The sequence below is a fragment of the Dendrobates tinctorius genome, unplaced genomic scaffold (assembly GCF_039654945.1).
Source record: "Dendrobates tinctorius isolate UK_male_01 unplaced genomic scaffold, ASM3965494v1 ptg000105l, whole genome shotgun sequence".
Taxonomy (NCBI): domain Eukaryota; kingdom Metazoa; phylum Chordata; class Amphibia; order Anura; family Dendrobatidae; genus Dendrobates; species Dendrobates tinctorius.
In genome coordinates, this window is record NW_027361773.1 from 6,018,981 (window position 1) to 6,042,171 (window position 23,191).

The window sequence follows — 23,191 nt, forward strand, 5'->3', positions numbered from 1 at the left end:
ATAATTATGCTATTTAAAATCACAGTGTCTATATTGGTTAATGGATATTGTCTTAGCTTACTATTTGTTTGATTTTTATTTAGTCTTTTTTGTTGATGAGTATTATTAGATGCTTTCCCTCTCTGTAAAGATTCCAATAAGCAGTTCCCACTCCCTATTAGAAGATTAAACAGACTTCCACTGATTTTAAATTATTATCACTGGTCCTGTTGTCAGTCAACTGTATAATGATCCCTCATTAGGAATTAATCAATATTAATATGGCTAATCTCATTTCCTTTGTTTATGGACACATTATATGTTTAGGATACTACCTGCATGCTATTCAGTCAATAACTCTTGATGTAATGTGGCTGTGGACCCCAATTTTGGGTGTCAGCACAAATAGAGACTGACTGCTTTAAAATTTATAACCAGCTGCCTCCCCAACGTGTTTCACCATTGCTGGCTTCTTAGGGAGAATGAAACTATAAAAGTATTAGCAGTAACAATTATTATGATCTGTCACCACTGTGACTTGATGACCTTTCCACTTTTCCAGGGTCGGATACCAAGAGAGCACTTTGTAAACTAAAGGGGAAATACAAAGGCATAGTAAGGTCATGGTCTGAAGACAAAAAAACAGGAAGATAGCGGATCAGAGCAAAGGGGCTAGGCAACCAGATGGTCAAAATGAGGTCCAAGGTCAGGCAGCAACAGCTAAACAAATAGTGCACAGGAATACAAGGCACACATGCACCACTAAGCAAATGCTACGCTAGTATTGGCAGAGATCTGGAACTTACAGCTTACCTAAGTAACTGGGTAATCACTTAGAACATGGAATATCTGAAGGAAGCTCATCATATCCCAGTCTCAGATTGGACGGCTGAGCTGTCTATCAAAACACTGACAGCTCAGCACGCTCCTGCAGTAGATTGAATGACTGAGCTGTCACTCTCTGTGTCCGGTGACATGCTGAGCAGAGGAATCGTGACAGATACCTGTGATCTGATGTCTTGTTCTTGAGAAATCCCTGTTTTTCTTATATATAAATGAGCAGTTAATATTTATGGACCGGACACTGATCTGCATAAGAATCAACCTCGAGGACTTATTTATTATGTTGGTGAAACACTTGCATGAGAAATGTAACTAATGCAGTACAGAGGAACAGAACTTTGTCTTCTTACAAACACATTTGCTGCAGCTCTTACAGCTCTGCTGTACTACAACACTGAAATCCTGTGAGTTGGAAGCTAAACCACTATGAGATGACACCTGCAGATGCATCAGTGATAATCATTCACAACTCTGTAGTGAAATCAGTAAAGCAGAGAGCAGCCATTATCCATCACAGTGGTAACTCCAACTTTTATTTAAAATAAGCCATGGAAGTGGATTCTCATGCAGATCGTGGTCCAACTCATATTCCTGAACTATTAATTTACACATAAGAAAACATGGACTTCTCTTTAATATGAAATTGGATCAAAGATATCAAGGTATCATTTTATTCAACTTCTCATGACCTGCGTGCACATGCAGAGTCTTGAAAAAGTATTCCTACCCTGTAAACATTTACAAATGTTTTCTTGTTACACCCACAAACTTAAATGTTTTTTATTTATATTTTATGTGATATACCACACAAAGTAACAAGTGTAAAGGAAATTAATCGATGCTTAGTTTTCGAAATATTTTAAAAATATTTAGCTGAAAATTGTAATGTGTATTTATTTTCTGCCCCTCCTGAGTCAATACCACCTTTCACTGCAATTACAGCAGCAAGTCTTTTGGGATGTGATATGTCTCTACCAGCTTTGCACATCTAGAGGCTGCAATATTTTCCTATTTTTTCTTTGCAAACTAGCTTAAGCTCAGTAAAATTGGATGGTGAACAGCACTTTTAAAGTTTTGCCACAGAATCTCAATGAGATTTAGGTCTGGACTTTGACTGAAAAATGTCAGATAAGATATTTATTTCAAATCAATGCTGTTGGAAAATTGACAGTGATTTAAGGAAAAATTTTCATCTAATCTTCTCTACTATTTATTTTTTAATGATACAGGTAGAGATGATTAAATCAAATTCGCAAATTTTTTACAGAACTTGCAGAGCCTGATTCATTAAAATCTGTTGTGATTTGCTTTGCAAAAATGCATTAAATACCGTATTTTTTGGACTATAAGACGCACCTAGATTTTAGAGGATGAAAAAAGTAAAAAATTTTGAAGCAAGAAATTGTGTTCAATTCTCTACCAATATCCCCTATCCTGGTTTATATATCTCTTCAAGCCAGGTATACATGGTCCCCTCATCCCAATCCTGAAATGCATGGCCTCCTCATCCAAATCCAGGTATACATGGCTCCCTCATCCCTATCCTGGTATGCATGGCCTCCTGATCTCCATCCGGTATGCATAGCCCCCTCATCCCCATCCTGGTATGCATGGACCACTCATCCCCATCCTGGTGTGCATGGCCCCCTCATCCCCACACTGGTATGCATGGTTTCCTCATCCTCATCCTGGTATGCATGGTCCCCTCTTCCCCATCCTGGTATGCATGGTCCCTTATCCCCATCCTTGTCTGAATAGCCCCTTATTCCCTACCCTGGTATGCATGGCCCCTTCATCCCTACCCTGGAAGCATGGCCTCCTTATCCCTATCCTGATATGTATGACCTCCTCATCCCTATCCTGGTATGCATGGCCTCTTCATCCCTATCCTGGAAGGCATGTCCCCCACATCCCCATCTTGGTATGCATGGCCTACTCATCCCCACCCTGGTATAAATAGCCCCCACATCCCTATCCCTTTATGCGTGGGCTCCTCATCCCTATCCTGGTATTTATGGCCTCCTCATCCTCATCCTGGTATGAATGGCCCCCTCATCTGTATCCTGGTATGCATGCCCCCCATTCCCATCCTGGTATGAATGGCCCCCATGAGAAAAACATCAAACAAATAAACCATTCTACTTACCTTCCCTGCACTTCTTTGCAGCGTTCTGTTCTGATGCAAGCAGCTGATATATGCTTGTAAGCAGAGCATTGCAGGGATGTCATGGGCTGCTTACAAGCAGAGGACAGCTGCCAGAATGCTCACTGCTCCCCATGCTGGGGACTATGGGTGTGTGGAGCAGTGAATATTTTTTTCTTTTTGAGGACAAATACTACCTCCAAATAAGGGGCACTGCAATGGGCTCGAACGCAGCCCCGCCGTTCACTAATTGCTATATGGCCCACTATGAAGATAGTATATTGTACCCCGATGATCTCTTCCACTCACACTGTGTGATATGGAAGAGATACATCGACGATATTTTCTGTGTTTGGAATGGTTCCCTAGCCACACTTAATTCCTTTTATGAGCGTCTGAAAACATCTTGGCCGGATTTAGATTTCACAATGTCACAGAGTACTGAGAAAATGAATTTCTTGGACACCTAAGTGATGAAAGATGAAATGGGGAATCTTTTTACAGATTTATACGTGAAATCAACAGACCGAAATAGTCTCCTACACTATACCAGCTTTCACCCCACTAAAATGAAGAATTCTTTACCCAAAACACAACTCATGCGAGTCAACCGTGTCCAACGAGATTACAAGAGAGATACGTACAAAGGAAATGCAAGCCAAATTCCTAGAGAGGGGCTATCCTCAACACATTTTGAATCTCTCAGATACATCAAATTCCACCCATACTAGAACAAGGGATCGTATCCCCTTTGTACATAAATTTCACCCTTTAGCGTACCGGATTCATAGATGCATACATCGTCATTGGCACCTCCTTATCACAGCTCATTCTAATGTTAAAGAGTTCAAAGAACCATTCTTTCCTTGCTTCAGGAGACCACATAATTTTAGGGACCTGCTGGTGAAGGCAGATGTTGGATCCTCCCGCCTAACATCCAATCAACGTTTTTTGCAAAATCCAAAATTTGGTACATTCCCATGTTTACAATGCTCACAATGTAACAAAGTGTTGAAGGGCAGTTCCTTCTTCCACCCACAAACGGGCAGAAAATATGATATTAAGGGTTATTTTACATGTAACACCCCGTACGTGGTATACTTGATTAAGTGCCCCTGTGGTTTGATGTACGTAGGAGAAACGTCACAACCGATTAAGGACCGTATATCAAAACATAAATCCACCATCAGATGTAAGAACCTACTATTGCCAGTACCCTATCATTTTGTCACCATGGGCCACACAATAGCGCAATTGAGATATCAAATCATTGAGCAGGTAAATGTGCCCCGCAGGGGTGGAAATCGTATAAATCTATTGAAAAAACGTGAGGCTTTTTGGATCCGTGAGCTGCAGACATTGACCCCCAAAGGGTTAAATAGAGATTATGATATTCAATCATTTCTGTCCTGAACTTATGATGATATGTTATTATATTGTGTCTTCAAACTAACATTCATTTCTGTTTTTTCAAAATCAACAACATTAAATATATATCCACCACACAGAGAGCACTCTGTATCTGCCCTTCACTACCACGTCCCTAAGGAATAAGATAGAACCATTCGGATAGCCCTTCACTTAGATGCACAGCCTTCACCAAGTGTACTTATTTATGTTCCTTTCAGGAACGCTACTGCAGTGGAATTCCCCTGCCTCAGCACACAGGATATTTCCTGTTAGGGACTTGCGCACTGAACTGCACTTGACGTCACCTCTGGGACCTCCCACCGCCTCCTCTTGCTTTCAGACCGCATTTCGTTACTATGGAGCTCACAGTAACGTCACTTCCGGTTTCTGACTTCCTCCCTGGCCGTCATTTTGGCCTCTATTTAAAGCAGCAGCTAACGCTGCACACAGCACCTCTGACCCACGGTGGAAGCCGTGTCATTGCCTGTCCTGCTGCTTTCTAATCAGACCGGTAAGCACTAGACTCCACTGCCACTCCACATTATGCTTTTTTGCCTGCTGGTTCAGTTATTTAGGAACATTTTTTCCTGCTGTTTATTTCACAGATTTTTGCAAAATTCTGTAGTTATGTCCCTGCACCCGGAGTGGTATGTACTATACCATACAATCCTCTCACAAATTTCTTCACAAATTATAGTGCCGAACGGTATTTGATAAGAGCTATTTATCTTTCACTATACAGGATCACTCACTTTTGAGCTTTTTGCATTTTTGACAGCAGTACAACTAATAGGTATGCTACTTTATGTCTAATGAATTTTTATTACACAAATACGTCTTTCTTTGTCCTTTGGGGTATGAGACACCAACGCTATTCAAACATGTGCTGCTTATGTCTGAGATGTTATAGTCATCTTACTGTACACTTGAGATATCCCAGAAATTATGTGTATCAAGATGTATATACCTTTGTTTATGTTTTTGTTTTTGCTCTGATTATGATTATTACTCTTTTGACAGTACTGTGATGAAGGTCAATGTGACCGAAACGTCTACACTGTATGTACTGTAAAATAAAAGCACTTTTTGCATTGGAAATCATATATAGTGTGTGTCAAGTTTTCATATAGCTTCCACAATTTGACACATCGTAGAAGATTGCATTAACAAGAAAAGGATCACATGACCTTGGCACTGCTGGAAAGGTTTTCCCTTATTGTATTCTGCTGTCACAGCACAGGAAGGATTCACATCACATCAGCACAGTTAATTAGGAAGGATTACCTTAGTCTGTTTAAAAACAGAAGCAGGAAATGCAGTAACCATATTTGCGGTGGATCTGGATAGTGAGAGAACGTCAGCCCTCACAAGTTAATCATAGATATAGGTATAGATAGCCTTAAAACACTGAAGATATAATACTTATAATAGACAGCCCAGAAATTTAGAAAATTAGTGTATTAGGAAAAGAAAATAATACAAATTGAATTAATAAGGAGAGTGGGATAGGAGACTCGTAGTATTACAAACTTTCAGGGAGACTAGAGTCCTTTCAGTACTTTTGAGTTGCCAAGATAATTTGCAAAAGGTAGAAAATTTGAATCTCAAAATAAATGCTCATCTCTAAATGCTGGTAATGGGAGCAGTGATGATTGGGATTATTATTATTATTGTTATTAGCTCAAGCGGTAATAGTACAAGTAGAAATATTGAAAGAACTAGCAATTTTTTTAAGTTGTCAGATGAGTGACATAAAAATGAGAGAAACCAAGCATTCAATTTTGAAAGCTGCACTGAGAATATATATGATGACAAGGTATACTTTATTCATTAGGTCTTTTCCTAGTTCTAAAAGAATTTTGGTTATGCCCAGTCTCATCCATCTATATCAAGCAAGAGCTCCCTGAGCTTCACATTCCTGTTATGCATAACTTTCAGCAGACTCCATTGAAGATAATAGTGGCAGGATCTTGTGAAGGATAATGACATTGGACTCAACTGCAATTCATGTCTTTAGGCAATTTTACTCTATCTAAAATATATCTTTTTTAGTCATGGATTTATATATATGATATTGTAAAAATTCATTCCTTCCCATACACAGTTTAACAGCCATTTAGGTAACAGAAAATCTTACAAGAATCATATAAATGCTTACACCATAAAGAGTATTGGACTACCTCAATTTAGGATCCTCTGGCTTCTCATTTGTGTGCTAGAATAAAGAGCTAGAACATAAGAATATTAATTTGTTTGATATGACGCATCTGGAATTGTCATGAACATTGAATACAAATAGCAGTATATACCGTTTTTTTCGGTCTATAAGACGCACTTTTTTCCACAAATTTAGGAGGAAAATGGGGTTGCGTCTGATAATCTAAACTAAGCTTATGGGGGCGGTGGCAATAGATCGGGGTCACAGGAGACAGGGTAGCTGCTGTAGAAAGCCAGTGGCAGGAGTGGGGCGATGATGAGCCAAGATCTCAATTTGTGCATGTGATGCCTCTGGCAGTCATTTTCCTGAAGCCCACAACAGGGAAATCAATGGACAGATTGGGGATTCCACTACTGCCTCAACACCGTCATCATGTTAAAGCCCACGACATGCAGTCTTGCACCACCAGGACAACCCCTCCTCCCAGCCCGGGGCCTGCAGCATCTCCCAGTACCTGGGTTTTAGGAAGTTTCGCCCCCAGCAGTTCGCCCCCAGCATTTCGCCCCCAGCAGTTCGCCCCCACAGTTCGCCCCCAGGTACACTTCGCCCCCGAATATTTCGCCCCCAGCATTTCGCCCCAGGTTGTTTCGCCCCCGCACATTTCGCCCCCGCACATTTCGCCCCCAGCAGTTCGCCCCCGGATGTTTCGCCCCCGGATGTTTCGCCCCCGGATGTTTCGCCCCCAGCAGTTCGCCCCCGGATGTTTCGCCCCCAGCAGTTCGCCCCCGGATGTTTCGCCCCCAGCAGTTCACCCCCGGATGTTTCGCCCCCAGCAGTTCACCCCCGGATGTTTCGCCCCCAGCAGTTCGCCCCCGGATGTTTCGCCCCCAGCAGTTCGCCCCCGGATGTTTCGCATCCGGATGTTTCGCCCCCGGATGTTTCGCCCCCAGCAGTTCGCCCCCGGATGTTTCGCCCCCAGCAGTTCGCCCCCGGATGTTTTGCCCCCAGCAGTTCGCCCCCGGATGTTTCGCCCCCGGATGATTCACCCCCAGCAGTTCGCCCCCGGATGTTTCGCCCCCAGCAGTTCGCCCCCGGATGTTTCGCCCCCAGCAGTTCGCCCCCGGATGTTTCGCCCCCAGCAGTTCGCCCCCGGATGTTTCGCCCTGGATGTTTCGCCCCCGGATGTTTCGCCCCCAGCAGTTCGCCCCCGGATGTTTCGCCCCCAGCAGTTCGCCCCCGGATGTTTCGCCCCCAGCAGTTCACCCCCAGATGTTTTACCCCCGGATGATTCACCCCCAGCAGTTCGCCCCTGGATGTTTCGCCCCCAGCAGTTCGCCCCCGGATGTTTCGCCCCCAGCAGTTCGCCCACAGCAGTTCACCCCCAGATGTTTCGCCCCCTGCTTTTTGCCCCCAGATATTTCGGCCCCAAATTAGGCAGGGAATTTTGGCCTTGTGTTTTAGCCCTAAGACCGCTTTCACAGTAGCCACTTTCCCAAGTGCTAAGCACTGGAAAATCGCTAAGAAGATTGCCAATTTTGAATATACTACATGGTGGCCCGATTCTAATGTATCGGGTATTCTAGAAGGCACAGCCACGTGGTATGTTGCACAGGTTATGTAGTATATTGGACAGTCCACGTAGTACATTGTACAGGCCACGTAGTATATAGGACAGCCAACGTAGTATTTTGGACAGCGCACGTAGTAAATTGCACAGTCCACGTAGTAAATTGCACAGCGCACATAGTAAATTACACAGCGCACATAGTATATTGGCCAGCCAACGTAGTATATTGCACTGGTCACGTAGTATATTGCACTGTCCACGTAGTCTAGGAATGTGGGCACTATATTCGTGTTTAAAAAAAAATAATAAAGATATACTCACCTCAGCCACGGGCCCTGAAGTCCTCGCGCCTCTCTGCAGTGCTGGCGGTGGCTTCCGGTCTGAGTGTAGGACCTGCGATGATGTCGCGGTCACATGACCGTGACATCATCGCAGGTCCTGGACGGTGTGCATTGGAGAGAGGCGCGGAGGACAGCGCGACGTTGGAGGGGGTGAGAATAACTTTTTTTTTTATCATTATTATTTTTAACATTACATCTTTTCACTATTGATGCTGCATAGGCACCATCAATAGCGAAAAGTTGGTCACACAGGGTTAATAGCAGCGTTAACGGAGTGCGGTACACCGCGATCCGTTAACGCTGGCATTAACCCTGTGTGAGCGGTCAGCGGTGAGTACAGGGCAGTGAAGCAGCGGCCATTTTTATGGCAGACTGTGACCGTCGCTGATTGGTCGTGGGCGTTTTGCCACGACCAATCAGCGACTTGGATTTACATGACAGACAGACGCCGCGACCAATGAATATACGAATAAAACGTTACAGACAGAAAGATGAAAGTGACCCTTAGACAATTATATAGTAGATAAGTCAATGGCTAGAAAAGCGAGGTGTTGTTTCGGCCAGCTCTTTTTATTTTATTACAGGAGCTATTTTTGAGCACTTAGCGTTCATCAATAGCCTGTATCTTATGGGTCATTACCGAGAGCGCTCACAAAAGCGCTCTGAAAAATGCCAGTAAAGCACGTGCTTTGGAGTTCTAAAACAGTGGCAGCATAAGGGTGCTTTCAAACTTCCGCTACATATGCACTACAGGCCGCCCGTTCGCTTCTGTAATGCCGCATTCCACTAACCTGCAGCGGAACGAAACGAAGAAAATGCTCTTCTTTTTGTTCTGACACTGATAGCGGAATGCGGCATTACGAAAGCGAACGGGCGTCTGCAGATCGAGGAACCCAGCCGTTCACTTCTATGGGCAATGCAAGCGGAATGCCAGCATTCAGCCAGCATTGCCCTGGGGTCAGCTGGATGTCAGATCCAGAGCGGATCGACCTCTGGCAGCCACAAACATGTGTGAAACCACTCTAAAATTACAGTGTGCAAAAGGCCTAAAATCTAAACAATTTTGAACTTTTACCTGACCAAGCACTGACCTGCTTTGTTGCAAGTTTTGTTGCAGATGTAACAAGTAGCAGGTCACATGTCCTGCAAGTTACATTAGACTAGCTTTTATTCCATCTGTATATCAGAATATAGCAGTGTCTGAAATCTCCACAAAGAGAGAAGTGTACTGCCACAAAAAATCAGTCAGCTTCCACAGCAATTCACTTTCTACAACTATGAATTCAGTTCTGTCCAAACGTGGAAGGAGCAAGTTGGTCCATGAGAATCACATTTACTTATTTTCCAAACGAACCGCTGATGATGTCCATTCCATCTGGGTATGTGAAAAACGGTCGACTTGCAAGGGACGTGTTTGGACAATGAAGAATCTGGCGAAGTTGTGAAAGTAGTCAATCTTCACAATCACGCAGCACAAGCTGCAAGACCTGAAGCAATCCGACTTGTTAATGAGGCTGTGACCAGGGCAAGGACAACACAGGAGACACCACAACAGATTCTCACAGACGTCGTTTCAGGAGCCCATTCTAATGTTGCAGCACTTCTCCCAAGGAAAGCATCACTGAAGAGGACAATACGATTAGCAAGGCAACTTGGCAATATCCCAAGGTTACCTCAAACCCTTGATCAACTTGTTATCCCCCTCGAGTTCCAGGAGATCAGTATTGATGGTGTCCAGCAGCAGTTCCTTCTGCATGACTCTGGTAAGCTACTTAACCATTTAACATTGTATTAAAACAATTCCATTATGCATAATTATTGCAAAGTTTATTTTGCACAAATGTGAAAAATGCTACACTATAAGGTGCTGATATAAAATACTATGTGATTTTTGCCTTCAAGGGAAACTTTGAGGGTAATATAATGTAGTGAGGCCTACTGATTCCAACTAGTGTTGGCCGATCACTGGAAAGATAGGATCAGATCGGGCTGATCATACCGAAAGATTGGAATTAATTCAGATCCAATCTCCAGAGCTAGATGTAGATATATATATATATATATATATATATATATATGCACACTGTACGCCCGAACAGTGTGTGTGTGTGTGTGTGTATATATATATGCATATATGTGGGTGGGTGATGGTGGTCTGGCACTTTTGGAACTTTGAAATGCAATAAAGGATTTGTATAGGACTTCAGGAGCGCGGAGGTCTTTCTTCATGGATGCATGTTAAGTACGGGCGGAAGCCAACCCCTGCTCTAGCAGCACACTGAGTCCTCAGCAACAATCTCAGTTGAGCCACTCTTCTTCCAGCTTTCTTGCATATATATAATGGCCCCAAGCTGCGCTGTTAAAAAATAAACAAACCCAGTTATTCAACTCTCTCTCCGGTGTCCAGCGCTGTCTCCGGCGGTGCAGGGAATTCCGAAATCCCAATGCTATGCATTCTGGGTTGTGCATCACCACCTCTGCACATGTGCCGGGCTGTTCTGTGACGTGATGTGGTGCTTTCCCAGGACCGTCTAGTGAGCGGTCCTGGGATCACTCTCCACTGTAGTTATAGTACGGCAGGCACAGAGGCGGCGATGCGCCGCCTGGATTTCGGGATTCCCTGCACTGCTGGGCTAGGAGCCGGAGCCAGTACTGGACACTGGAGAAAGAGGTGAGTAACTGGGTTTGTTTATTTTTTAACAGCGCAGCCTGGAGCCATTTACTAAAGCTAAATATGCACACACGCTGTACACCTGTATAGTGTGTGTGTGTATATATATATATATGCGCACACTGTTCGGGAGTGTATGCCCGGACAGTGTTTTCAGATTACGGAGGATTCCGATTTCTAATTCAGATCATCATCATGATCTGGCTACAAATCGGATCGTAATTTAAAATAACGATCAGCCTGAAAATCGTAATAAATTATGATCTTCAGTGATCGGACCGGCCAACACTAATTCCAAATATGCAGCATTGTACTGGCCATACCTGTCCTGGATGCTGCCCCGGAGTTCAGCCTCGCCTGTCTGCGGCATGCACGGACTGAACTGCCATCGCCGGCTGATTCCTCGGCTCTCGTAGTTCAGTCCTGCAGATCCGTGGACAGGTCGGGCTGAACTCCGGAGCTCAGGTGAGATACGCCATGATTTGCAGATGCGTTTTGCCTGCTGCTTCCAAGCACTTTTTAAGCACTTTGCAAGCGCTTTGGCAAAACGCTTCTGCAAATAGGGGATGTGGCCAAGCTCTGCTATGGGCGTGGCCATGCCCTGCTATGGCCTAAACCGAGCGTATTTGGCGTGGTTTGCAGGCATTTTTCGGGAGGTTTCCCTCTTGCCCATTCCCATTCCTTCCGGGATCCGCCGGAAAATAGCTTTGAAGCTATTTTCCGGTGGGGCGTTTTCCGGCCCCGGCCGGAATCCACCCGTAACCCGCACCATAGACATGAAAGGGCGGGTTTCAGGCAGGAAACACAGCACGAAATACGCCTGTAAATCCAGCTTGTCTGGATAAAGCCTGAGGCCTCGTGCCCACTGACGGAAGGGGATTGTGGAGCGGCATCTCCGCAGCGGCTGTAATTGCGGTAGCAATTGGAGATCCCACAGGAATCTATTTGTGCCTGCAATTGTGGCCACTATTGTGGTACCCTAATTCTGTATCAAAATCTTCACTTAACTCTATGGATTTAGGTGTAGGTTTTAGTGCAGGATTTCAGCCCCTTGTCTGAATGGCTGGAATTTTGTTTGTATAATGGCAGCATACATTGACATGCTGCACTGCATGTTTTTTTTTTGGAAACAAAATTTTTTCATCAGCATGTGGATGGGATTTACACATTAATGCTGCATATGACCCCAGCCTAATGGACCATTCAGTTATGCCTTAGGCCAAAAGCACACTGGTGATTTTACTGGCGTTTTTTGCGTCCTGCACAATCCTCTCAATGAGACAGCATAGGCAGCGCGGACGTCACGAACGTCCGCGCTGCCCACCCGACGGCTAGCGTGCCCATCCGCCTGAATGGAATGCCCCATTCAGGCGGGCGGACCGCCCAGTCGTTCATTCAGACGTCCAGCCGCACGCCGCGTCTGGATGCGGCTGTCAACTAGACGGCCCGTTCAGCATAGTGGTGATCGGCCGTGCTGAACGGCCGTCTAGTTGAAGGGTCTAAAGGTACCCTAAAAATGTGACCTATTTCAAGTTTGGAAGTAATTTTAATTTTAAACAAAAATATATAATTTTCCACTGGGACAATATATGTTGTAAAAAACTATTGGTTGGCCCTTTCACACTAGATTTTGCTTCAGTTTTTTTATTATGAAATCAGAAAATCTGGAGCAAAATGTGAGTATTTAATGTGAGATATGAACAGAGTCTTCTGATTAGGATATTTTTTTTGTGAATTTATCCCAAAACTCTGTCTGCTGCTTGTTACACTTCTTCTGTTATTTCCTCTACTAATACTTTCATTTTAAATTAGGAAATGGACACAGCCGTATGTTGATATTTGGAACAAGAGACAATCTCCATCTACTGGCACAAAGTAAAGAGTGGTTTGCTGATGGCATGTTTTTCACTACACCAGCCTTGTTTAAGCAACTTTACACAATCCATGTAGTCCACAGCGGCCTTGTTGTTCCTGTAGTGTACACCTTGCTGACAGACAAGAGCCCTTCTACATACCAGAGGTTGCTGCAAGAGCTGAAGAACTTGCAGCCTGGACTGCAGCCAGACAACCTGATGTTGGATTTTGAACTAGCTGCAATACAGGCATTTGAAAGTGAATTCCCCAACCTTGTGAAGACTGGTTGCTTTTTCCACCTTTCACAGTTGGTTTGGCATAAAGTTCAAAATGAAGGACTCAAGATGCAATACCAAGGTGACCATGAATTTGCCCGTTGGATACGCATGATACCTGCCCTGGCCTTTCTACCACCACAGAATGTTGTGCAATCATTTGAAGAATTGGTGGAAGATCCTGACTTTCCACAAGAAGCCATACCCATTGCCAGCTATTATGAAGATACGTATATTGGTTGAATGACTCGCAGAGGACGTCAAGCACCTTTGTTTCCAGTTCAATTCTGGAATGTGTATGAACGAACATTGAATGATCAACAGCGAACAAATAATGATGTCGAAGGATGGCACGGTAGCTTTCGAGAAACATGTGGTACTCTTTTCCAAAATATATACCAGTTCATTAACTGTCTGAAACATCAGCAAGAGCTCCATAGTTTTGAAATTATTCAGATAATAGCAGGAAATCCCATCGCTGCAAGAAACAAAAAGTATGCTGCAATTTCAGCAAGGGTTAAACGTATCGTGCAAGATTTCGATAATAGAAGCTTGATGGATTATCTGAGAGGCATTGCCTACAGCTTTGATTCACATATTGTATGTTTTGAGAGCAGTGTTTTTAGCTGTAAAATAATTCAAGCATTATAACCTGCAATTTGTATTTTCTCTTTTTCTCTAATCCTTAGAATCATAGAATCGTAGAGTTGGAAGGGACCTCCTGGGCCATCTGGTCCAACCCCCTGCTCAAAGCAGGATTCGCTAAATCATCCCAGTCAGATGTCTGTCCAGCCTCTGTTTGAAGACTTCCATTGAAGGAGAACTCACCACTTCTCGTGGCAGCCTGTTCCACTCATTGATCACTCTAACTGTCAAAAAGTTTTTTCTAATATCTAATCTGTGTCTCCTCCCATTCAGTTTCATCCCATTGCTTCTAGTCTTTCCTTGTGCAAATGAGAATAAAGTTGATCCTTCAACAATGTGACAGCCCTTGAGATATTTGTAGACAGCTATTAAGTCTCCTCTCAGTCTTCTCTTTTGCAAACTAAACATTCCCAAATCCTGCAACCTTTCCTCATAAGACAGGGTTTGCAGACCGGTCACCATTCTGGTCGCTCTTTTCTGAACTTGCTCCAGTTTGTTGATGTCTTTTTTAAAATGTGGTGCCCAAAACTGGACACAATATTCCAGATGAGGTCTGACCAAAGAGGAGTAGAGGGAAGTAATGACTTCACGTGATCTAGACTGTATGCTTCTGTTAATACATCCTAGAATTGCATTTGCCTTTTTTGCTGCTGCATCACACTGTTGACTCATATTCAGTCTGTGATCTATTAGTATACCCAAGTCTTTTTCACATGTGCTGTCACTTAGCCCTATTCCTCCCATTCTATATATGCTTTTTTCATTTTTATTGCCCAGATGTAGTACTTTGCATTTCTCCCTGTTAAAAACCATTCTGTTAGTTGCTGCCCACTTCTCCAGTTTATTTAAATCTTTTTGAATCCTCTCTCTCCCTTCTCTAGTATTAGCTATCCCTCCTAGCTTTGTGTCATCAGCAAATTTAATCAGTTTACCCTCAATTCCTTCATCTAAATCGTTGATAAAGATGTTGAACAACACAGGGCCCAGGACAGAGCCCTGTGGTACCCCACTTGAGACATTCTTCCAACTGGATGTGCAGCCATTTACGACCACTCTTTGGGTCCGATCACTAAGCCAGTTATGAATCCACCTAACAGTTGCCTTGTCCATTCCATACTTAGTCATTTTTTCAATAAGGATTGTATGAGAGACTTTGTCAAAAGCTTTGCTGAAGTCAAGATATACTATATCTACAGCATTTCCTTGATCCACCCAATCAGTGATACCGTCATAGAAGGAAATTAAGTTAGTCTGACATGACTTATTAGCTACAAACCCATGCTGACTCTGTTTAATCACTTCATTCTTATCCAGGTATTGACATACATGTTGTTTAATAATTTGTTCAAAGATCTTTCCTGGTATAGAAGTCAGACTCACCGGCCTATAGTTGCCTGGGTCCACCTTCTTCCCCTTTTTGAAGATAGGAACAACATTTGCTCTTCTCCAGTCTTCTGGCACTTCTCCTGTTCTCCAAGAATTTTCAAAGATTATGGAGAGGGGTTCAAAAATTTCTTCTGCTATCTCCTTCAGTACTCTGGGGTGTAATTCATCTGGACCTGGAGACTTGAATTCATTTAGGTTAGCTAAGTGTTTCCTCACTGTCTTTCTGTTTATAGATATCCTGGATTCTTCTATTCCCTTAATAGGACAGTGAATAACAGTTGATGTTACATTTCCTTTCTGAGAGAAAACAGATGCAAAATAGGAATTTAAAAGTTCAGCCTTCTCAACATCCTGTCTTACCATTTCATCATTTTCATCCTGTAAAAATCCTATAGCATCTTTGACTTTTCTTTTACTTTTGACATATCCCCAAAATCCTTTATTATTGCTTTTGACATCTCTTGCAAGCCTCAATTCATTTTCAGCTTTAGCTAATCTGATTTGTGCCCTGCAGGTTCTGCAGACAGCATTATATTCTTCTTTAGATATGCCTCCCTCTTTCCATTTTATAAACATTTTTTTCTTCCTTTTTAGCATGTGCTTAAGTTCTGTGTTCATCCATCCTGGTTTCCTTAAATGCTTCCTACTCTTCCCTCTTTTTGGAATTGTTAACAACTGTGCTTTGAGAATTTCATTTTTCAAGATTTCCCATCCTTCATGTACATTTTTGTCTTTAAGGATATCCAGCCATTGGATCTCTCCAATTCTCTTTCTGAATCCCTTAAAATCTGCCTTTCTGAAATCTAATCTTGACATCTGAGTCTTCACAGGTCTTCCGCCTCTAGTTATCCAAAATTCTAAAATAGCATGGTCGCTACATCCTAGGGTCCCAGCCACTTTTACCTCCTCAACCATTTCCTCCCTGTTTATAAGGATTAGATCCAAGGTAGCAGTTCCCCTTGTTTTCTCCCTTACCTTTTGGAAGATAAAGTTGTCAGCAAGAGAGGATAAGAATTTCCTTGACCAGTTAGTTTTGCCTGAGAGAGATTCCCAACAAATGTCTGGATAGTTGAAATCTCCCATGACAACTATGTCATATTTTTTGGAGAACTTGGCCATTTGATGCATAAAGAGTTCATCCATATCTTCAGCTTGCACAGGCAGCCTGTAGTAAATGCCTACAATGGTGTCCTTTCCATTGTTCTTTCCTTGTATTCTTACCCAAACAGTTTCCACAGAACTCCCATTCTCTGAAGCTTCAATCTCTGTGCAGATATACGCGTTTCTAACATACAATGCGACACCTCCTCCTCGTTTATCAAGTCTGTTTCTTGCAAATAAGTTGTAGCCTTCTAGTCTTGTATTCCAATCATGTGTATTGTCCCACCAAGTTTCAGTGATTCCAATGACATCATATTTCTTTTCCTGTGTTAGTAGTTCCAATTCTCCTTGTTTGTTGCCCATGCTTTGTGCATTAGTATAGAAACATTTTAGTTTGTGATTGGTTTCTCTTTCTCCAATATTTTTATTAATTAGATTCTTTCGTCTTTGTTCTTCCTTTCCACTTCTAATAGCAGAGTTCTCAATAGCATTTGTCAGGTGTATGGCTTTTTCTGGTCTTTTGCTTCCCTTCCCATGTTGTTCTAGTTTAAAGCTCTCCTTACAAGTGTAGCAAGGCGACTTCCAAATACATGCTTTCCAGTCTTCGTAAGGTGCACCCCATCTCTAGCAAGTAGTCCATCGTATAAGTAGTTCATTCCGTGATCCAGAAATCCAAATCGTTGCTGACGGCACCATCGACCTAGCCAGTTGTTCACCTGCAGAATCTTATTCCACCTCCTTGTTCCATGGCCATCCACTGGGAGGATGGAAGAGAAGACCACCTGCGCTCCCAGTTCTTTCACTTTCTTGCCTAAGTCTTCAAAGTCTCTGCAGATGGTTTCCAGGTCGTTTCTTGCGGTGTCATTTGTCCCCACATGTAGTAGCAGGAATGGGTAGTCATCTGTAGGTCTGAAGAGTCCTGATATCCTGTCAGACACATCTTTAATTTTTGCACCTGGAAGACAGCACATGTTTGCACCTTCCCCTCTATACCTTTTTATGTTTCTTGTTAAAACAGTTTTGATATATACAGTTAAAGCATAACTCTGCAAAAAACATGTTATGTTATAGTACCTGTGCCCATGATATTCATTTCCAATGGAGACCTTCCAGCAGCTTCACTTCTGTGTGAAAAGTCTCATCCAAGTTAAAGCTCCATGTGCTGCAGGATTTCAGTGGTTGCTAAGGAGGTTGTTTCTCCTTAGTAGCAGTACTTGTGGATGGATTCTAGAGGGCGTGGCTGCACAGGAGCATGCAGCTAACAATATATTCCCTATGATGTATAAAGGGCTGCTGGTTTACAGCCCTCTGCAAAGCCCCCCCCTATGTGTTCCGTCCTGTAACGGTTTTACACAGGCAGGGGGGAGCCCTCCTCTTGTCCAGGACAGAGCACATGAGCGGAGGGTGAAGGGGAGCTTTGCAGAGGGCTGTGAACAAGCAGCCCTGAATGTATCATAGGGAGCCAGGATCCGTTCTGCTCCCAAGGGGGCACGACCTCCTTAGTAACCAATGAAATCCTACTATTTTCCTGTCTGTTTGTAAAATTACTCATCTAGAAAACAAAGTTTGAGAATAAAAAAATCTAATTTGATCAGAATTGTATATCTTAGACTCATATGGTGTATTATTAGTGATAAGCAAACCTGCCAATGTTCAGTTCAGGCAGGTCTTTCCCGGATGCGAAAGATCCAGGAGCAAATTGCTAGAGGCAAAACATCCAGGGATGAACTGCTGGGGGCGAACTGACGGGGGGTGAAACATCCGGGGGTGAAACATCCGGGGGCGAACTGCTGGGGGCGAAACATCCGGGGGCGAACTGCTGGGGGTGAAACATCCGGGGGCGAACATCCGGGGGTAAACTGCTGGGGGCGAAACATCCAGGGGCGAAACATCCAGGGGCGAACTGCTGGGGGCGAACTGCTGGGGGCAAAACATCAAGGGGCAAAACATCCAGGGGCGAAACATCCGGGGGCGAACTGCTGGGGGCGAAATGTGCGGGGGCAAAATGTGCGGGGGCGAAGTGTTCAGCTCAGGCAGGTATTTCCTGGATGCGAAAGATCCAGGAGCAAATTGCTAGAGGCAAAACATCCAGGGATGAACTGCTGGGGGCGAACTGACAGGGGGTGAAACATCCGGGGGTGAAACATCCAGGGGCGAACTGCTGGGGGCGAAACATCCGGGGGCAAACTGCTGGGGGCGAAACATCCGGGGGCGAACATCCGGGGGTGAACTGCTGGGGGCGAAACATCCAGGGGCGAAACATCCGGGGGCGAACTGCTGGGGGCGACACATCCGGGAACGAACTGCTGGGGGCGAACTGCTGGGGGCAAAACATCCGGGGGCGAAACATCCGGGGGCGAACTGCTGGGGGCGAAACATCCGGGGGCGAACTGCTGGGGGCGAACTGTGGGGGCGAAACATCCGGGGGCAAAACATCCGGGGGCGAACTGCTGGGGACGAAACATCCGGGGGCGAACTGCTGGGGGCGAAACATCCGGGGGCGAACTGCTGGGGGCGAAACATCCGGGGGCGAACTGCTGGGGGCGAAACATCCGGGGGCGAACTGCTGGGGGCGAAACATCCGGGGGCGAAACATCCGGGGGTGAACTGCTGGGGGCGAAATGTGCGGGTGCGAAACAACCTGGGGGCGAAATGCTGGGGGCGAAATGTTCGGGGGCGAAGTGTACCTGGGGGCGAACTGCTGGGGGCGAACTGCTGGGGGCGAACTGCTGGGGGCGAAACTTCCAACTTCCTCCCACTACAGCTGCTCCTGCCTGATTCCTGCAGCAGCAAACCTGCCTCCACTGACCCTGCTTCAAAGCACTACATCCCCCCTGTAAGCTACTGTAAATTTAGACTATAAGACGGACCCCCATTATATTAAAACATTGTTTTCCTATTGTTCTCCCCAATTGGGGTGCGTCTTATGGTCCACTGTCTTATACAGTAGCATTTAAAAGTTTGGGCACCCCTGGTCAAAATTACTGTTATTGTGAACAGTTAAACAATTTGAAGATTAAATGATCTCTAAAAGGCCTAAAGTTAAAGATGACACTTTTTTTAATTTTAAAAAATACAAAAAAGAAGATGGACTGATGCTAAACTTTGGGCACACTTGGAGATTTGTGTGCTCAGATAACTTTGATCAAGGTTTCATGCATTAATTAGCCTGTTAGGGTTATGACTAGAGTTGAGCGAAACGGGTCGAAAAAATTCAAAAGTCGCCGACTTTTGGCAAAGTCGGGTTTCATGAAACGAAACCCGACCCTAGGATGAGGTCGACCACGAGGTCGGCGACTTACGCGCCAAAGTCGCGTTTCAAAAGTTTGTTTTGCGCTCTTTTTCAGCCAATCAGGATCCACGGACACTGTGGGCAACGTGATGACATAGGCACGGGTCACCACCATCTTTCAGAAGGGCATGCAAGTGATTGGCTAGCTTTGGTGGGCGTCACAGGGGGTATAAAAGGGCGTGCACGCCGACCGCCATCTTACTTCTGCCGATCTTAGTATAGGGAGAGGTTGCTGCTGATTCTGTAGGGAGAGCGTTAGGCAGGGAAGAAGACAAAAAAACTGCTTCTGCTGCTAGCGATTTGGCCTGCACAACACACAAGTCACTGTGTGTGCAGTGCAAGGGGAGGCTATATTGTGGTGTATCAGTGGTTTTGGTTGTTGGGCTGCCTTTTAAGGCTTCCTGACACGCTGGCATTGCTGTTTACCCACTGCTCCGCAAACTGCTTTTTTAAAAGCAATCCAATCTCCCTTATCCTCTCGTCACTTTGGTCACAGGCAGCTGTGCCATCGAGCGTGTCACATAGCGCTCAGATATCAGTGGGCCGCACACAATCCACAAGTGTCCAGTGTCCAAAAGTGTACGCAGAGATTCAAAATCTCCATTATCCTCTCGTCACTTTGGTCACAGGCAGCTTTGCCATCGAGCGTGTCACATAGCGTTCAGATATCAGTGGGCCGCACACAATCCACAAGTGTCCAGTGTCCAAAAGTGTACGCAGAGATTCAAAATCTCCATTATCCTCTCATCACTTTGGTCACAGGCAGCTGTGCCATCGAGCGTGTCACATAGCGCTCAGATATCAGTGGGCCGCACACAATCCACAAGTGTCCAGTGTCCAAAAGTGTACGCAGAGATTCAAAATCTCCATTATCCTCTCGTCACTTTGGTCACAGGCAGCTGTGCCATCGAGCGTGTCACATAGCGCTCAGATATCAGTGGGCCGCACACAATCCACAAGTGTCCACTGTCCACAAGTGTACGCAGAGATTCAAAATCTCCATTATCCTCTCGTCACTTTGGTCACAGGCAGCTGTGCCATCGAGCGTGTCACATAGCGCTCAGATATCAGTGGGCCGCACACAATCCACAAGTGTCCAGTGTCCAAAAGTGTACGCAGAGATTCAAAATCTCCATTATCCTCACGTCACTTTGGTCACAGGCAGCTGTGCCATCGAGCGTGTCACATAGCGCTCAGATATCAGTGGGCCGCACACAATCCACAAGTGTCCACTGTCCACAAGTGTACGCAGAGATTCAAAATCTCCATTATCCTCTCGTCACTTTGGTCACAGGCAGCTGTGCCATCGAGCGTGTCACATAGCGCTCAGATATCAGTGGGCCGCACACAATCCACAAGTGTCCAGTGTCAAAAAGTGTACTCAGAGATTCAAAATCTCCATTATCCTCTCGTCACTTTGGTCACAGGCAGCTGTGCCATCGAGCGTGTCACATAGCGCTCAGATATCAGTGGGCCGCACACAATCCACAAGTGTCCAGTGTCCAAAAGTGTACGCAGAGATTCAAAATCTCCATTATCCTCTCGTCACTTTGGTCAAAGGCAGCTGTGCCATCGAGCGTGTCACATAGCACTCAGATATCAGTGGGCCGCACACAATCCACAAGTGTCCACTGTCCACAAGTGTACGCAGAGATTCAAAATCTCCATTATCCTCTCGTCACTTTGGTCACAGGCAGCTGTGCCATTGAGCGTGTCACATAGCGCTCAGATATCAGTGGGCCGCACACAATCCACAAGTGTCCACTGTCCACAAGTGTACGCAGAGATTCAAAATCTCCATTATCCTCTCGTCACTTTGGTCACAGGCAGCTGTGCCATCGAGCGTGTCACATAGCGCTCAGATATCAGTGGGCCGCACACAATCCACAAGTGTCCAGTGTCCAAAAGTGTACGCAGAGATTCAAAATCTCCATTATCCTCTCGTCACTTTGGTCACAGGCAGCTGTGCCATCGAGCGTGTCACATAGCGCTCAGATATCAGTGGGCCGCACACAATCCACAAGTGTCCACTGTCCACAAGTGTACGCAGAGATTCAAAATCTCCATTATCCTCTCGTCACTTTGGTCACAGGCAGCTGTGCCATCGAGCGTGTCACATAGCGCTCAGATATCAGTGGGCCGCACACAATCCACAAGTGTCCAGTGTCCAAAAGTGTACGCAGAGATTCAAAATCTCCATTATCCTCTCGTCACTTTGGTCACAGGCAGCTGTGCCATCGAGCGTGTCACATAGCGCTCAGATATCAGTGGGCCACACACAATCCACAAGTGTCCACTGTCCACAAGTGTACGCAGAGATTCAAAATCTCCATTATCCTCTCGTCACTTTGGTCACAGGCAGCTGTGCCATCGAGCGTGTCACATAGCACTCAGATATCAGTGGGCCGCACACAATCCACAAGTGTCCAGTGTCAAAAAGTGTACGCAGAGATTCAAAATCTCCATTATCCTCTCGTCACAGGCAGCTGTGCCATCGAGCATGTCACATAGCGCTCAGATATCAGTGGGCCGCACACAATCCACAAGTGTCCAGTGTCCAAAAGTGTACGCAGAGATTCAAAATCTCCATTATCCTCTCGTCACTTTGGTCACAGGCAGCTGTGCCATCGAGCGTGTCACATAGCGCTCAGATATCAGTGGGCCGCACACAATCCACAAGTCTCCACTGTCCACAAGTGTACGCAGAGATTCAAAATCTCCATTATCCTCTCGTCACTTTGGTCACAGGCAGCTGTGCCATCGAGCGTGTCACATAGCGCTCAGATATCAGTGGGCCGCACACAATCCACAAGTGTCCACTGTCCACAAGTGTACGCAGAGATTCAAAATCTCCATTATCCTCTCGTCACTTTGGTCACAGGCAGCTGTGCCATCGAGCGTGTCACATAGCGCTCAGATATCAGTGGGCCGCACACAATCCACAAGTGTCCAGTGTCCAAAAGTGTACGGAGAGATTCAAAATCTCCATTATCCTCTCGTCACTTTGGTCACAGGCAGCTGTGCCATCGAGCGTGTCACATAGCGCTCAGATATCAGTGGGCCGCACACAATCCACAAGTGTCCACTGTCCACAAGTGTACGCAGAGATTCAAAATCTCCATTATCCTCTCGTCACTTTGGTCACAGGCAGCTGTGCCATCGAGCGTGTCACATAGCGCTCAGATATCAGTGGGCCGCACACAATCCACAAGTGTCCACTGTCCACAAGTGTACGCAGAGATTCAAAATCTCCATTATCCGCTCGTCACTTTGGTCACAGGCAGCTGTGCCATCGAGCGTGTCACATAGCGCTCAGATATCAGTGGGCCGCACACAATCCACAAGTGTCCAGTGTCCAAAAGTGTACGCAGAGATTCAAAATCTCCATTATCCTCTCGTCACTTTGGTCACAGGCAGCTGTGCCATCGAGTGTGTCACATAGCGCTCAGATATCAGTGGGCCGCACACAATCCACAAGTGTCCACTGTCCAAAAGTGTACGCAGAGATTCAAAATCTCCATTATCC